The sequence below is a fragment of the Echinops telfairi genome, unplaced genomic scaffold (genome assembly GCF_000313985.2).
Source record: "Echinops telfairi isolate 266 unplaced genomic scaffold, ASM31398v2 ScPeMD7_2;HRSCAF=8, whole genome shotgun sequence".
Classification (NCBI taxonomy): Eukaryota; Metazoa; Chordata; class Mammalia; order Afrosoricida; family Tenrecidae; genus Echinops; species Echinops telfairi.
Window position 1 is genome coordinate 75,043,596 of NW_022103898.1, and position 16,820 is coordinate 75,060,415.

General features: G+C 41.0%; 1 pseudogene; it reads right to left on the bottom strand.

Moving 5' to 3' along the window:
• Nucleotides 1-1,621: 1,621 nt before the first annotated feature.
• Nucleotides 1,622-2,492, bottom strand: LOC101643790 (annotated as a pseudogene).
• Between the last annotated feature and the right edge of the window lie 14,328 nt (nucleotides 2,493-16,820).

The window sequence follows — 16,820 nt, forward strand, 5'->3', positions numbered from 1 at the left end:
ATGATTCCTTAGGAATCTCCCAAAACAGCCGCTACCAGCTCTTAAAAAAAAGAAAGAAGTGTTTTCCTTTATTGTTCATTAACTTCTCATTGTGAATTGGGTCAAGGTTTGCACAGCTTATCAGTTTTCCATTCAACAATTCATATGCATTTTGTTTCGTGTCACTGATTGCAGTCCCTGCGCTGCAACATCCCTTTGTCCCATTCTCTCCCTGCATTTCCCGTGTCCGTTCCTCCTTCTTTCCCAACCCTTCCGAATTAATGTTATCTTTGGGGTAAGCATTGCCCTTTTACTCTCAAATAATTGGTTATTCAACGTTGTGTTTGCCTCAATAATTTAATTATTATCCATAACAGCCTATTGTTTGGCTGAAAATTGAGCCATGAGGTTAAGTTCATTTCCAGACCCGAATGGTGTCTAGGGGCCACAGACTCAGGCATGCGCAGATTCCTGTCTGACCAGCAAGCCTTTAGTTTAACTGGCCCAGCAGGTCCACTCAGAAGTCACTGCTTTGATAGGATGTTGCTCTCTGATCACATGGATAAATCCAAGACTCACCACTGGTTACAATTTGTTCCATAAACTCATCTTCATTGGCTTCAATCTTTTTTAAAAACTCATGGAAATACAGCTCTTTGTGCAATGCTTTTGGCACCCATGGAACCGAAATCTTGCTGACTTAAAATTAGAAATGTGAGATGCCAACTTTGGTAGCTATCCTATCAATGGTAATTCTATGACCTTCTTCTACCTGTTTCTGGACTTTAGCCACAGTTTCTTCATTCAGTGAGGCTGACAGTTTTCTGTCTCTTGATTCATCTTTGAGGTCTTTCTAGAAACACTTGATATATCTAAAAACTGTTTTATGTCAAGGAAACATTCCTGTAAACTTGTTACAAAACTTCAGTGACTTAGGCAAATGTTCTCTTGCATTTTGTTAAAAATTTGAAATCAGTCTGACCTCAAAATTATTTTTTTCTCACGGTACAAAGAGTATCTTCTTTTTTTTTTAAGGCACCCTACTGAGACTATTCTAAGATACTCAGATGTACTCCCTGCCACCAGGGAGTCGACGGCGGCTCATGGCTACCCCTTGCAGGTTTCTGAGACTGTAAAGAACAGGAGTATAAAACCCAGTCTTTGTCCTGTGGAGCTCCTGGTGATTCCAGCCTGTGGACTATGCGGATTGCAGCCCAGTGTGTAACCACAGCACCACCAGGGCAAGACCTGTGTATTCCTGAAAGAATGTCTCTGCGGACACTTGTGATCACCACTGATCACAGAGACATGCTCAGACATGTCCTCTTTGGAATAACGAAATGCTAATAGCAATACTTTTGGACTCATGCTTATATTTTTACAGCTCTAGGTTTCTACATGCCTTCTAGATAAAGCAATCTTTAAAAGAAAATAATGAAAACCATAAATGAATAAAACAAACAAAAAATAAAATATGAAGCAGACCTCTCAAACACTGATTAACATATGGTATATAACTGTTCTGCATTATTAGATTTCTTTATTTTCTTTGCCTTTTATCTTGTTTGTTTGGGGGTTTGGGGCCTGGTAAATAAGTTTATTGTCTTTCAGTGGGAATCTCTATAGAAAATTATGATTTGGTTTAACTCTCTACAGCCTGTTCCTGAACTATGAGGAAGCTTGCCTTCTTCTGAGCTACCTGATCTTTCTTCTGAGCAAGAAACATTTGGGGCCAAGTCCACCTTTTTTTAACATCTTTCTTAGGATTCTTCTCACGAATTGGATTCTCTCATATAATATCATGCACTTTCTTATGCATCTCCTCCATCATATTAGGAAATACATTGTTCTTTATGTATTTGTTGAATTGTTTCCTGTAAGCATCTTCATCTTCTTCCATTAGGTAGCACATATAAGCTACAACCATCTGACCCATGATGTTTCTGCATTGAATCCCTTGCTTTCTGCATAATAACCTGGGAATCACTTGATACTGTGAAGAATAGACAAGCCTCCATCCGCAGCTCCCTTCAAAGCCCCAAATACTATAAATCCAGTGACCGTTCTACAAGGCCTGCATCCAGATAACAGGTGACCCCACCAGGTTGACCATCAATGCTTTCCTCGCTGTATTCATCTCCAATTGCCTCCATCTAGCCTTCACAGATCTCGTCCATGCCAAACCTATTTAAAAGCCTCGGGCCAGAATCAGGCCAGTACAATATGTGCAGCATCATTGATCCAGCCAACATTCACACCATTCTTGTGAAGTTCGTGAACAGAAGCTGCAGGCAATGCCCTTCTAGGATGGGCATAAGCAACCTGGCAGCTACAATATCCCTGTTGGTTACACGAGCTATCATTCTGTATTTAGGTGTGTTGTATTTATTTTTATCATGGATTACCAACCATTCTAAAGCATGGTAATCAGTTTTACCCTCTTGTCATCGGTGAAATTTCTGCTGGTGTCTCTTGAAGTAGACCTCATTCTTGACAAGTTTAACAAACTCCATCCTGAAGAACAGAGAGCAGCATCCGGGGCTCACCACAGGCCTGCGGGGCTGGCAGCTCTACTGAGAAAAAAAGCTTTATTTCCCTTATCATCACTTACACTAGAGCGCAGACATTTGCTTATACCCCTTTTAATCAGAAGACATAAGGGAGCATTTGAAATCAGGAGTCAACAATACTTTCCCAGCTTGTGCCATTATTATGATGTTAGACTGCTGCCACTACGAAAGCTGCAGATTTCTGACACTTGACTTAAACTGTTGGCCAAATGGGGATCAGCTCATCTATAGATGCCCTTCATTCATATCATCGCCACACAGAAGTAAATTCATATGAAATCTATATGTGCAAGGTGGTCTGGAAAGTTCCAGGTAGTTGCAATTATGTAAAGTTAGCACCTTTGAAATATACTGGGGGTGGGGTTTCATTTAAAATAATCCTATGGTGACCTGAATTCTCAAAGTTAATACTTCCAGGGCTGGGCTTTTTCTCCAGACCCTCACCTACGACTGTGTGTCTTACGTATCCATGCATATCAAGGACATAAAATACATGTCAAATAAAATGAAGCAAGTTATTAAGTACAACAAAACCCTAAATCTTGGTGAAAGTCAACAGATGAACAGACTATCACAGCAGAGCAGTCTAAATACACAATGCATAATTCATGGCTAACCCAAAGCTGGGCCTGTGCAGTGTTTCCCTGACTCCCCTGTGTCGTTGAGGTTAAGACTGGGTAAATAGTGTTGTCTTTGCCAACTCAGCAAAACTCTGAGCAATCAGAAAAGAAGCTCTCCTCCGTTCCAATAATGGAAGCAGGCAAGAAGGCAGGAGTTGGAGAAGATGCGATCTACTGCTGGGAGCTGGGCTTCACAAGAGCAGGATTGGAGAAGAACAGGGCTTAAATAGCTAGGAGTAGGGTACCAAAAAAAGAAATACTGGAGCAGGCTGTTCCTGATTGGTCTCCCTTATCCCGATGGTGTGTCTCTGTCTCGATCTAGTCCTTGTCCTGTTTAAGGCAGTAAATGTTCTCCTTACAATGAAAAATAATAGGAGTTCTATGGTGAGTATATTTGGTAAAGCTAATTATGAACTTCTAAGGTATTTGTTTTATAAGACCAAATTTTGATATGTGGCACATTTAAAGTGGGATAAATCTAGAATTATGCTTCATACAGTGTGTTCACTAGAAATCTAGGCGGCTGCAAGTGTCAACACTCATGATTCCGTGAAAATATGCACTCTCATGCCTTGGATTAAGCAAATGGAGCTTTACATGCTTAATTAAGAGCAAAGAAGGTGGCCTGGTGCTTTCCTCCTTCAGTTCCACTTCTCCTCAGGACTTGCAAGTGCTTGAGGGAACTGTACAAACATCCCTGTTTCTCTGGGCCTCACATATCTGAAACGAAATCCCATAACAGAAAATTAACCTCTCTCTGCTCAGAAACCTGTCAGCTCATATCTTTTTTTCTAGAAGCTTTGCTAATCTTAAAATTCTCTAAATAAGACCTTCTCCGATACCAAATCTCTTTTACTGGAAAATAGAAACTTCGATTTGCTCTCAAGCAAAGCACAAAGCAAGCATGCTTAAATGACTGTCGGTTTAAGGTCTAAGCATCCAAATAAATTGCTAATATGCATTTTGCATATGCATCCAATCCTTCATATTCAAATGCAGTAAAATTCACTTGATGCAAAAGACTTATCAATGTAATTCAATGTTTTAATTAATTGAAACATTTTGGGATGTTGTTGTGTGTTGAAACATCTTGGGATGTTGTGTGTTGAAACCTCTTGGGATGTTCGTTGTGTGAAACATCTTGGGATGTTGTTGTGTTGGGATGTTGTTGTGTTGTGTTCTATTCGTACTGACCCTAAAGGATAGAATAGGACAGCCCCATAGGGTTTGATAACTGAAAAATTAATGGGAGGGCATGGAGGGGGCATAAGAAAGTAGATAAGACAAGGCATCATATATGATAAGGGCAGGATAAGATAGCTCTTGAATGGTCTGGAAAACCCTACTATTGTATCTGGTACCTTGTTGTTGTTGCTGTTGTTGTTGTTGGCTTTAGGTGCCAGAGTAAGCGCTCATTCATGCAAACCTATGTACAACCGAACAAAACACACCCTCACAATGATTTTTATGTTTGAACCCATCAATTCATGTTGACCTGCTTTTACAAGCATGACGTCCTTTTCCAGGGACTTGTCTCTTGTGATAACATATCCAAAGCCTCGTCACCCTCCCTTCTAAGGAGCATTCTGGCGAGATATCCTCTTTTCATGACCACAACGATGGGATGGACTGGAATGCCAGTGGGCCTTTCTGTACTATGTGCATTCTGATTATGTGCATATGTGCAAAAAATTAAATTGACTACAGCTAATCCTTACACAGGACCCCTGGCAGTGCAGCGGGGGCTGCTGACTGAAATGTTAGCACTTCCAACCCACCAGCAATCCAAGGGGAGAAGTATGAGGCAGTCTGTTTCAGAAAGATTTACACCCTGGGGAATACGATGGGGCGGCTTCACTCAGAAGCTCTACCTGTCCTGGAGGGTCTCTTAGAGCATCTTCATTAGTCAGAATGAACTCCTCAGGAGTGGGTTTGGTTTTGCTTGATGCTTCTTTGTTTGGTTTGGGGAGGTGGTTCTTACACGAATTTTAAAAACACACACACAAACCTCAGAAAAAGACTAGCTTAGAACTTGTATTTGGTACCCTAAGGCAAATTAAGCCTTTGTGAGCTGACCTTGATTTTCAGTGTTGTCCTTTAAAAACTCATTATCAGAAGGAGGGGACCTGAAGGAATTCCTTCCAGCATATTAATAGCTTTTGAGAAAGCAATTAGGTCATGGCTGAATCAAACCAGAAGCACCTCCATCTCTAGAATATATTGAATTTTTAAGGGATTTTTCAAAAGTATATGTTGTAATACATCCTCAAATCTAAGTCATGACTTACCCTTAGAAACTGGACTTTTTCAGACCTTGTGGAAAGTCAGGAGACAAGAGACAAGTTATATCCTAATGTACCTTAACTGAACTCTTCAGATGGGGAATAGCATAACCACAGGTGTTTGAGGAAGCAATTCAAATGACAGTGAAGAGATAAGGAGTTTCCAAACTAGGACAGTATCACTGGGAATGACAGAGAGAATGAGTCAAGAAATTCCTATAAGGCAAAATGAATGTGGTTTCTTGATTAATTAGACAAATGAAGTAAGGGGACTGGCAACAAAATGTACAGGTTGGATAAATAAAGGGAAAGGGAGGGTGGCGAAATGTAAGACCCAGAACAAAGGACCAGGAGAATCAGACTTCTAGAGGAAAGTCATCCCACATTGGGCACATAGAATGTGCACACTTTTAGAACATACAACCAGATTGGAAGTTCACGAAATAGCAATGGATTCTGAAGAATATCATTTGGAAGGCATATGGATGATACCATGAGAATTCAACACAGGGAAACAGAGGAGATTCCTGAGGGAAAGAGTGGGAAAAGGCTTAGAACATACCTTTAGAAATTCCTAAATGCAAAGAGTAAGCAGAAGAAGGTAACCTAACTTCAATAGGGAAACTCCGCCCATCGACTTTTGGACAGAATCCGTTGAAGGGAATGGATGCCACCAAGTTTGTGCCCTCCTACAAATGCATCGGATTGCAAACACCCAGGGCAATGGCTCAAACCCACTAAATGCTGTGTGCCAGTGAGAGAGGAAGCTATCAGCTCCTGTACAGATTGACAGCCCAGAAACATTGTCGGGTCGCTATGGGTCAGATGGACTAGATGGCAACCGATTTGGCATTTTTTCATGTTAGTTATCTTTTTTTTCTGTTTGCCTGGTTTTTTGTTTTTTAAGACTCCTGCAGCATTAAAAAGAAGGGCTGCTTGCCAACGAGCCCACACGCAGAGGGCCTAGGATTGCAGCAAGAGCTGCGAGAGCTTATAGGATTGGAAGAGCTCGTACACAAGGTAAACATGGGCTTATTTGTGCTTACTAATACATAGCAAGACAATTTCACCTGTGAAATTGTTCACCACAGATTAGAAAATAAACACAAATAAGACCTTACGTACCTTGCTCCCCGTGTACTCTATCCTTGTCAAGGATTGTACATTTGGAAACTTTGACCTTGTAGAAAGGTGATATGGAGTTGGGAGAGAGACAGAGGCCAGCCATACCTTGGAGCAGAATCGTTGATGTGGTGGAGAAAATGTGAAATTATTCATGACAGGTTACTAAGTCAGCGCAAGAAAGCCCATGCTTACCTTGCTTATCTTGCTTATGGTAATCTGACACTATAAATCTACATTAGAAGTCTGCACAGGGCTGATTGCAAGCAACTTCCAGTGAAGCGATGAAGGAAGGTGGGGAACTCAGCACAGAGCCCATCACCCCACACTGCCTCTCCATACAATTTCTACCACCACATTTCTTCACCAGCTTTTCTTACCCCAGAGTGCTCTTGCAGACGCCAGCAAAGGTTACATCAAAATATAAAGCGCATTCAGGTAGAAGGGAGTACAGTGAACCCTCGCCACTTCGCGCTTCGACTTCCACGGCTTCACTCTATCGCGGTTTTTGAGTAACAGCGCATGCTCTGTCATTACTGCCACTGATTGGCTCATACTGTACACGCTTGATGCCATAAATAATATAATAAATAATAAATGATCATTGTAACGTCCAAAATGTTTTACTGTATTTTCCCTTTTTCGTTTAATAAATTGGGTAATACGAGTGTAATGGTGACTAAAGGGTGTTTTTTCATGTCCTCTGTGCTCTAACTACGAAAATATTTGATTTACAAATAAGGAATCCTACTTCACGGAATTTCATTTATCACGGTAGGGTCTAGAACCGATTAACCGCGATAAACGAGGGTTCACTGTATTTACCTACTGGACCCCCATATGACCTGATGGAACCGTAAAATCATGGAAAGTAAAGGACCGTGGCTTGCTGTTATACATATATGTGCAAAACATGAATAAACACATACCTGTGCAAATGGCTTCCTTCCTGGCGTCATGGCCATAGAAGCTTCCTGGCTTTCTTACACCATCACCTCCTCCTCTGATCAGGGGTGGGGACAAAGGCACTGCCTTCTCTTTATATCTGCACATTTCTGTCTTGGGACGCTAGTCCTGGGAATCCATCCCATCTGGAAGCAACTTAGGATGAAGTGAGAACACAGTGGAAAGGCTCTTGTGCAGACCTGTTCCCCTGACACAGTTTCTTTCATTTTCACCTCTGTGACTTAACTCTAATGCATTACATTCCTTTCATTTCTGTGTGTTTTTGAATGGTCTCTGTCTCCATTTGTGCTGAAAGCCCTCGGATTCCCTCTCCCATTCCTATGTTGACCCTAAAAAGCACAAGGTTGTAGTGTTCTGTCAACATAAGTGAAACTTAAACAAATCAGCCAACCAAATCTGTCAAGAATCCTGTTCCTCTCCAACCAGCTGCAAAGAGAGTACATTATAGAGTTATTAAGGTCTATCTAAATCCTCATATTGAAATTTCAGGGCATCATTGTGACCCAAGCTAAGGGAACTCCAAAAAAATCCATTAGAAATACGCAGACTTCAGAGCCATATTACTTTTACAGCATACGTAATTTCCTAAAGTAGTCTCCCTTCTGTGAGCTAATGTATACATTCCCACTTTTGCCAATTATTTGGGATTATAAGGTCAGAATAACTATGATGAGTAAACATTCATAATACTCCCATTATTTCCTCTGTGAAGAGCCGTTCTCATTCTACTGTATGCCCTATATCTTTGCAAAGCATCATTCTCAACATTACCATACTTGTGTTTTCACTACAAAGGCTCATTGGTGCTGATCTGTGTTATTTTTCTTGCCACCAAATTATTTGCTACATCTATCTAATCCTTTTGCCCTCTGTTTAATATTTCAATTTAGAAAGGAATATCAATATACTGTCTCTTGTGCTGAGAATACTTTCATAGTCAAAAATCTAATGGCATATTCAATCACCCTATTATTGTTGCAAGTATATCTTGATACAACGGTAAATGTCTGAGAATGCTTAACTCCTAAGAAGATGAGTAAGGTCACCCACAGGGGATACACAAATCGTGATTATTCCTGGGTTCATGTTTTCAGTGCAACCACTCCCTCTGGCCCATTTGCCCTCAAGACATGACTGTTGAAACAAAATTATTTCACTTATACTCCTATTAATGGGAACAATAATTCTAGTCAGCAGCCCTTTGTGTTAAAAAAGACTATACCTCCTAAGAATCATTCTTGAGGCTTAAAAATGCCTTATAATTCAAATCAAATTTCTCTTGTAAGGCAATGGAGTATATGACTCTTTTATGATAAACTATAATTTTTGGATACATAATACAATTGTCCCATCACTTGGTATTCCTGGTGATAAGTGTAGATTAATATTACAATACCCTGTTTTGTAGGTATTTTGGCAACACTGCTAGTCATATATCCTTTTGTTTCCTTGACAGTGGTTTAAAAGTGCTGCAAACCTCTGCCTAATCCAAGGAAGAACATTTTAATAGTCCCTTTAATCGCTCTCTTATAATGTTCCCCTGAATTATTCATTATCAGGAGTGACTTTCAGAGTCAAACTAAATAGTTCCCCAAAACAAGTCTAGGTATTCTTCTACCATTCATATTCCCTTTTTACTTTATCTTCTAAAAATAAAGCATTCTAAGATGCAGGCAAATAGAATAAGACAACTTTGAAGATGCATTCCTCTCCACCAGAACTGGAACATTTTTCCATTGATCATGTCTCCAAGAGATGAACAGGGTCCAATGCCCCTAAAACCAAGACCACCTGTCCACCATAGCCATGGTCAGCCACTTCCTCCAACCCATACTCAGCCGATCTCCACCTTTTCCCAGAGAAATAAGAAAGAAGGCAAAGTGTGCCTAACCATTACACTTGCCTGCCTCAGGCAAGTTATTCACTTCCTGCCTCCTTTCTCCATGTAGAACCCAAACCCCTACCCTGACCCAAGCCTTGTTTAACATTCCAACTTTCCAAAAACATTAATGTGTCTCATAACAATCTCCCTTGCAATAATCTCTGTGTTGAAAAAATAGAGGAAAAGAAGAAAGAAGAGGCAGAGCAAAGGAAGAAATAGAAAGGAAGAAAACAAAGGAAGAAAGAGGTGGAAAATGGATCATCATTGTTTCTGGACAGTTCAATTTCTTATTTCCCATCACATCCCCATTCCAGTCGCTGTTGTTGGCAGGGGTTGGCTCTAGCTCATAGTGATCCTGTGTCTAACATAACAAAACACTACCTGATCCTGCACCAACCTCACAATCATCGCCATATTTGAGCCAATTGCTGTGGCTATTATGTCAATCCATCTTGATTACCATTGTATCATGATAGACTGATAACAATGGTAGGGTGATTGAATATACCATTAGATTTTTCACTATGAAAAGATTCTCAGCTCAAGAGACGGTACTTTGATATTCCTTTCTAAATTGAAATATTATAGAGAAGGCCAAAAAACTCATCAAAAAGTCTTCCTCATTTTTGCTGACCCCCTACCAACTGTGGGGTCCTTCTCTAGGAATTGCTTCTGCCTGAAAACATGTCCAAAGCACATGAGATCAAGTCTCAGCACCCTTGTTTCTGAGGACCAATTCTGGTTGTACTTTTTTCCAAGACAGATTTATTCATTCTTCTGGACATTCATGATATATTCAAAATTCTTAGACAACATCACAATCCAAAAGTACCAATTCTTCTTTAGTCTTCCTTATTCAGCATCCAGCATATGAATCAAATGGGTTGGGCCAGGTGTACCTAACTCCTCAAAATGACTTCTTTGTTTCTGAACACTTTCAAATGTTCCAAATGGTCTTTGGCAGCAGAATTTCCTAAAGCAGTAAGTCTCTTGATTTCTTGATTGCTATTCCCATGAGTAATGATTGCAATCCAAATAAAATGAAATCCTTGGCAACTTCAGTATTTTCTCCCTTTTCTCACAATGTTGCTTCCGGTTCAGATGTGAGGGTTTTTGTTTTCTATTTGTTGAGGGATAATCCATATTGATGAGAGTAGATTTGATCTTCATCTGTAAGTCCTTTCAGTTGTTTGCCCTTTCAGCATTGTGTCAGTTGCCAGTTAAACGGTCTTCTTATGTGCCCTTGTGTATTCCACTTTGTCCATACTCCTTGCAAAGGAGAGATGGAGGTGGAGAATGTAGACCTACGTCTAGAGGCTCAACACCTTCAGTTAAGACCAGCCCTCAACCTCTGGCTTCTTTAATTGGTGAGGATGGAGCTGACTGTAGTTCCAACAGGCAGTCCTTTATGATCATTAGGAACTAGGACAAATAAATTCAAACCTTTCAGCTATTTTCCTCTCATCAAATGAAAAGAGAAATATGTTTGGTGCCTAGTTTGTGAACTACTGACTTATGTACAACCTGTAGTTACAAAGCAGGCCCTGGAAAGCCCATACTTAGAAGAGATTGGGGATCAGTTCTAGATCACCTCAATAAATCAAATATCTCCATAAAACAAGACATGCTTTTTGTTTGTTTGCTTGTTTCCAGTGCATATAGTTTTGTTTGGACTATACTTTATTAAGTGTGCAATAGCATTAAGAAAAAAAAGTTGGAAATGGTGTAAGAATTACCAAAATGTAAGCACATGCTGTTGGAAAATGACACACATAAATACACTTAGTGCAGGGGTCCTACAAACCTTCACTGTGTAACAAATGGTAATATATTTACATACAATACAGAAAAGCACTGTAAAACAAAGTGTGTCCATATACTGAAAATGAGAGGGATACACAATGTTTCTTAATAACAAACAAGGGCTGCTTTGCAACCTGCATCAAGACTCCCGGAAAGATGGCACCAAGGTAGGGTCACCCTTTGGGAACTTCCTTGGTGTGATCTCCAGATCTGTGGTGAGGAGGCCAATTCAAGGGAGTCTGGCACAGGCCCTGGTCTCTCAGCACCCAGGGATCGTGTGTCAGTCTCCCCGCAGATGGCGCAGCTGTGCTCACCACAACATGAGCTTCCTGGCATCTCCCCACTTGGAGACCAGTGTGCCAAAGTCCCTTGTACACTCTCTCCCCCTGTCCCTCGAGACCAAGGTGCCGGCTTCAACTGCTCAACCCCTCTTGGCAAGCTGTGTGCAGTTCCCCCCATCCTTTAGGCGACCCATGAACCACAGTCCCTTAAGGTTCCCAGCTCCAGTGACCCCCCAGCCATGTGTCCCTGCTTTCCCCACTCCCAGAGAGCCCCATGAACTGCATCCCCTTGCAATCCCTCCCACCCATCACCCCTCAGCAACATAGTCCCCTATGTATGCCCCCTACCCCCCAAGGGACATGCACTTTGGTCCCTTGCTTGTCCTGCCCAGGCAACCAGAGCACTGCAGTCCCTTGCACTATTTCTTCCCCCTAACCCCAAAGACTCACATACTGCGTTCACCTACGCACCACCACCCCAATCTGTGGCCCATGTACACGTTCCCTTGGGGTTCCCAGCTCTGTGGACCTGCAGCCGGCCACACGTCTGCTTTTCCCATCCAGAGACCCCCTTGCCTCCCTGAGCAGTGGGGCACAGACTGCTACCGTCTTCTCCTTCCCCTCTGGAGTGGAGATCTACCAGCATGGGGAGGAGACTCAAGACACCCTGCCCCTCTAGGGCATCACAAGGATATCTGCTTGGACTTCTGGAGGCCCTGGACACTAGACACCACTACAGCCCACAGATCTGAATTCCAATTGGGATCATTCCCTTGCCGAGACCCTCTATACTCCCCTAAAAGCAAGGGCATAGATAGGCCCTCCAGATAGATAGCTCAACCATCTAGGGAGACAGACAGAGAAAGATGCAGAGATACAGCTTGAATCTGCAGCTTAGTTGGCTCCAGGTAGTTGGTAGATTTAGTCTAATTATCTTCTGAAAAATGAAAGCACAAGGCTCCTTTTATCACCAGAGGAATTGGAAGTCAGCACATCAGGGTTACTGGACAACCCTCCCCACCTCTGGCTAGGAAGTCCTTCCTCCCTGGGGTTGCTGCATGACTCAGGACTCTCCACTCTTTACATACTGTCTGGGCTAACTGTTATAAACACAAATAATGAAAGGACTGCACTCTCCCTACATAATTTACAGGGTTGATAGGTGACTTTGGTAGACATAATATACCTCTCAAGTATCCTAACCACCATGACCTCTAGAACCAGCTTCCTACACCTTGATAACCCACTCTAACCTTTAACTTAACATATGAAAACATACCTACCATAACCTCTGCCAACTCATTAAAAACTAACACACTTAAAAGGAAGGCTTCCTATGATTAATGCCACTAACTAAAACCTATTCCTGAGTACCTATAACCTATTTCTCTTATTCAACCAACAGATACTCCATCATCATCTACACACAATACCTTTTCTAGAAACCAGCTGATCCTCTGCTGGCCTATAGAGCCAGGCCCTCCTCCCTACCAATCACAGAAACTGATGCAGCACCTTAGCTCATCCACGATGAGACACAGGCAACACCAGCAGCTATCACAAAAATCTAGAGAAACAAAAATCAACCACTAAAGATGATCTACACCCAGTAGTTTACACAGCAGAAGCAACCACTGGATTGTCAGATAGAAAATTCAAGAGAATGTTGTTTAGAGTCATACAAGAAATTAGGAGATCAATCCTGAAAACAGATGAAAAAAAGAGATACAAGAATCCTCACACTGAAGGTAAATTCAAGAGTTAAGGGATGAGGTAGCAGAATTAAGGAACAAGGTGAAGGATCTCAACAATAGACTGGAAGAAATGGAAAATTGAATCAGCAAACTAAAAGATAACCAAGCAGAATTCAGCAAATGAGACAAGCAATCAAACAAAAAGGCAAAACAATCTGAAGAAAGTCTGAGGGTGATTTGGGATACAATGAAGTGAAAAAGTAGCCAAATTACTGGGGTACCAGAGCAGGAAGAAACAAATAAGCATACAGTTAAAATAATCAGGGAATTCTTGGAAGAAAATTTCCCCAATATCACAAAGGAAGAGATGATAGCCATCAGGAAGCAGAGACAACACCAATTAGATTAACACACACACACACCCAAAAACAAACCAAAAAACATCAGGACATATAGTAGTCTAATTAAAGAACTTCAAGGAAAATGAGAGAAACATGAGAACAGCTAGAGAGGAAAAGAAATCACATATAAAGGTAAACAGATAAGAATAAACTCGGGCCTCTCTGCAGAGACCATGCAGGAAAGAAAGAATTGGAGAAGAATATTCCAAAAGTTGAAAGACAATTGCAACCCACTGTCCTGAAAAGCTTTCCATGAAATTTGAAGGAAAAATAAGAGTTTTCTCAAATAAGGAAATATTTAGAGAATCTTTCAAAACAAAACCAGCATTACAAAAATTACTCTCCATTTCTTTTTGGGCAGAAAACCAACAATTGCAGAACACAAGCATGAGACCACCATAGTGTATAAAACTACCCAGGAACCAACACACAGAAAATAGCACCCAAAACATTACAGAACAAATGGAGAAACGAAGATGAAAATAAACTCCTCACACGCATACACCACCCTATAAACAGAGAAGGAAGGAAAATATCAAACACAAATAGTAAGAAATGATAGCAACTGAGGTAGTTAGTTTATTGTGTCAACCTGGCCAATAAACACATGTGGGGTTAATTGAAGGGCAGAAGGATAAATGGCTCGGTGAGCCTCGCCTTTCTAGTTCTTGGGTCGTCTCTTGCTTTGTGATGGTGGGACCAGGCTGCAGCTGCCTTAGCCAGTTCTCTGCTTCAGCTGGCAAGGCTCACTTCCTGCAAGACATCCCCGAGGAGAAGCCACATGGATCTACCCGATGCAGTCCTGGGTGCTGGAGCAGCCATGTGGAAACCCCTGCCAGTATCCTGCTACACCACGAAACTCCTCTATTGTTTCTAGTAATCCTATTGTGGAAACCTTGGGATTATATATATATATATATATAAGATCATATCATCTGCAAATAACAAAAGTTTCACTTCTTCTCTGCCCAATTGTACTTATTTGATTTCTTGCCTGAGAGATATAGGTCTATAATTCGCTATCCTTGTGGGGTCTTTGTCCTATTTTGGTATCAGGGTTGTGCTGGCTTCTTGAATGAGCTTAGGAGTTTACGGTTCCTGTTTGTGTTCTGGAAGTGTTTGTGTAGGATGGGTGTCAACTCTTCTCTGAATGTTTCCTAGATTTCTCCTGGGAGGCCATCTATACTGGGGTTTTTATTAGTTGGGAGTTTCTTGATGGCCTTATCTATTTTTTCTTTTGCTATGGATCAATTAAAGTTCTTAATGTCCATATGCATTAATTTAGGGAGAGAATGTTTTTCTAGGTATTTGTCCATATCCTCCAAGTTAATTGAATTTTTTAGCACACAGTCTTTCATAGTACTATGTTATTAATCTTTTTACTTTGATAATGTCTGTTGTGGTTTCCCTGTTTCATTCCTAATTCTTGTTATTGACATCTGCTTTCTTTTTCTTTGTTAAGTTTGCTAGTTGTTTTCAATTTTGTTAACCCTTTCTTTTTTTTAATAAATCATTTTATTGGGGGCTCATATAGTTCTTATAACAATCCATGCATCAATTGTATCAAACACATTTGTACATATATATGTTGCCATCAATTGGTATCAGCTGCTCTTTTCCTCCTCCATCCATCACCCTTCCACCTTCATGGGCCCCTGATAAATTATAATTATTTTCATATCTTACACCATCCACAGTCTCCCTTTGCCAACGTTTCTATTGTTCATGTGTCCCCCACCCCCATCCCCGGGTGGGGATGGGTGGGGTTATATGCCCATCATTGTAGTTGGTTCCCCATTTCGCTCCCTTCTCCCTCCACCTTACCCCTACCCTCATGGTATCACTACTCCCATCACTGTTCCTGAGGGGTTTATCTGTCTTGGATTCTGTGTATTGAGAACTCTTATCTGTACCAGTGTACATGCTCTGGTTTCGTAGGATTGGTGAGGTAGAACTGGGATCATGATAGTGGGTCAAGGAAGCATAAAAGAACCAGAAGAGTGTTGTGTTTCATCGGTGCTACACTGATCCCTGGCTGTCTCGTTCTTTCCTTGTGACCCTTCTGTGAGGGAATGTCCAATTGTCTACAGATGGGTTTTGGGTCTCCTCTCTGACTCCCATCATTTGCATCAATATATCTGTTTGTTTGGGGTCTTCAGATGTCTGATACCTGATTCCATCGACACCTGATGATCACACAGGCTGGTGTGCTTTTTGCATGTGGGCATGTTGCTTCTAAGCTAGATGGCCACTTGTTCAACTTCAAGCCTTTAAGACCCCAGATACTATATCTGTTTTGACTTCAGCAATCTTGTTGGGAAGGTGGGCATCACAGAATGTCAGGTTATTAGAACAAAGTGTTCTTCCATTGAGTGAGTATTTGAATAAAGACTCAATGTCCATCTGCTACCTTAATACTTAACATTTAAATATATGTACAGAGACCTATATCCCTATTATTATATTTACATATGTGCATGCCTATATTCATACATGTACAAATGTCTTTTGCCTCCTAGTTCTTTCCTCTATTTCTTTTTACTTTCCTCCTGTCCCACTATCATGTTCAACCTTTATTTGACTCTTAGTACTTTCTCTTGGCTACATTGCACTTGATCAACCCCCAGTAGGCATTCTAAGCCTTCCTTGTTTTCAATTTTAGATCTTTTTAATATTCCCTTGTTCCTGGGTTGTTAGCTCCCTGTTCCCTTTCTCCCATCTCCTCCTCTCCCATGTTCCCCCAGAGCCATTGGCTCTGTTATTTACTTCTCGGGGTTGATTATCTTGCATATCTTATATGGATAGACATGAGAAAAAGAAAAGAAAAATATTAAAAGCCTATAAATAGTTCCAGGCCTGTCTTTTGACCCTTCTGATTATTTTCCAGTTGGATCTGGTGAAGTGCTACACCCTGCCCACTTGTCAATCCTTTCAAAGAACCAGCTTTTTGTTTTGTTGATTTTTCCCCATTGCTCTTCTGTTTTCCAAATCATTTATTTCTGCCCTTATTTTTATGATTTCTTTTCTTTAGCTGTTGGGAGGATTGTGCTGTTGCCTCTGTTCTAATTGCTGGAGGTGCTGTGTTAACGAGCAGACCATAATTCTCATCTCTTTTTCCATATGTGCATTTATTATAATAAAGTGACCTCTGATAACTGCTTTTGCTGTGTCCCATAGGGTTTGGTATGATGGATTATCATTTTCTGTCTTTCTTTTTTTT